The sequence below is a fragment of the Cebus imitator genome, unplaced genomic scaffold (genome assembly GCF_001604975.1).
Source record: "Cebus imitator isolate Cc_AM_T3 unplaced genomic scaffold, Cebus_imitator-1.0 Scaffold126, whole genome shotgun sequence".
Classification (NCBI taxonomy): Eukaryota; Metazoa; Chordata; class Mammalia; order Primates; family Cebidae; genus Cebus; species Cebus imitator.
Window position 1 is genome coordinate 4,111,460 of NW_016107441.1, and position 1,799 is coordinate 4,113,258.

The window sequence follows — 1,799 nt, forward strand, 5'->3', positions numbered from 1 at the left end:
GAATAAATAAAATAAATAATTAAAACAAAGCTTGGAGTATAACTAAGAAAAATGTGATCAATTTTAAGTATGTAGTTTGATAAATTCTGAGAAACACATATAGTTCCATTAACTACCAGCAAAATCAAGACAACGTTTTCATCAACTGAAGATACTCCCACTGGCTCCTCTGCAGGCGATCCCCTGGCCCCACCCCAATGGCAACCACTGAGCTGGTCGTTTTGTCACTTTAATTTTGTCTTTTCTAGAATTCATATAAATGAACCACAGAGTATATGGTCTTTTGTGTCTTTAATGCTTTCGAGATTCACTGATATTATTTGTGTGCCAGGAATTTGTTCCTTTTTACTTTATTTTTCTTGACACAGGGTCTCATTCTATTACCCAGGCTGGAGTGCAGTGGTGCCATCTTGGCTCACTGCAGGCTCTGCCTCCCAGATTTGAACGATCCTCCTGCCTTAGCCATCTGAGTAGCTGTGATTACAGGCTTGCACCACCACACCCGGCTAATTTTTTGTATTTTTAGTAGAGATGGGGTTTCATCATGTTGCCCAGGCTGGTCTCGAACTCTTGAGCTCAAGTGGTCCACCCGTTCTGGCCTCCGAAAGTGCTGGGATTACAGGCGTGAGTCACCAAGCCTGGCGCTTTTATTGTTAAACAGTACAGTATTTCGTTGTACAGACACAATACAGTTTGTATATCCACTCAACAGTTGTTGGACATTTGGGTTGTTTCTAGTTTTGGGCTATTGTGCTAGGCTAAGTTGCTGTACACACTTGTGTACAAGTCTTTGCATGGCCATCAGATTTTATTTTTTTAGGAGAATATCTGGGTAGTAGAACTGCTGGGACATTTGGCATGTGCATGTTTAACTTAATAAGAAACTGCCTGGCTGGACACAGTGGCTCACGCTTATAATCCCAGCACTTTGGGAGGCCAAGGTGGGTGGATGACATGAGGTCAGAAGTTCAAGACTAGCCTGGCCAACATAGTGAAACTCTGTCTCTACTAAAAATACAAAAAATATTAGCTGGGGGTGGTGGTGTATGCCTGTAATCCCAGCTACTTGGGAGGCTGAGGCAGAAGAATTGCTTGAACCTGGGAGGCAGAGGTTACAGTGAGTAGAGATCGCACCATTGCACTCCAGCCTGGTCGAAAGATTGAAACTCCACCTCAAACAAAACAAAACAAACAAACAAAAAATAAATTTCCTGTTTTTCAAAGTAGATACCATTTGAGAGGTCTTGTTCCTCATAAATATAATGTTGCCCCATTTTAAAATGAGGGAAAGAACTATGCCAGGCATAGCGGTTCATGCCTGTAATCCCACTACTATGGGAGGCTGGGGCGGGAGGACTGCTTGAGGAGTTCGAGACCAGCCTGGGTAACAGTTGAGACCTAGTCTCTACAGAGGAAGAAAAAAAAGAAGTAGGTATATTCACAAGACAGACACAGCAGTTAATATAAATCAGCTGATCTCTTTATATCAACATGGACAGATTTTAACAAACAATAGCTTCTGAAATAAGCAAACTGAAAAATTATACATGTAGTACTGACACAGGAGTTACCTTTGGTGAGCTAAGGAAGCAGTGAAGGGCTGAGGAAGGGAACAAGGACTTCAACTTTACTGTACTGTTTTATTTTTAAAAGTACTCAAATAGGCCGGGCGCGGTGGCTCAAGCCTGTATTCCCAGCACTTTGGGAGGCCGAGGCGGGTGGATCATGAGGTCAAGAGATCGAGACCATCCTGGTCAACATGGTGAAACCCCGTCTCTACTAAAAATACAAAAAATTAG

The 1,799-nt window shown here is 42.5% G+C and overlaps 1 protein-coding gene across 1 annotated transcript in view; it reads right to left on the reverse strand.

Annotated features, from left to right (window-relative positions):
- The window catches only part of GEMIN5 (gem nuclear organelle associated protein 5), a 56,493-nt gene that overhangs the window by 8,034 nt on the left and 46,660 nt on the right, over nucleotides 1-1,799 (reverse strand). The gene's annotated exons all lie outside the window — the stretch shown is intronic.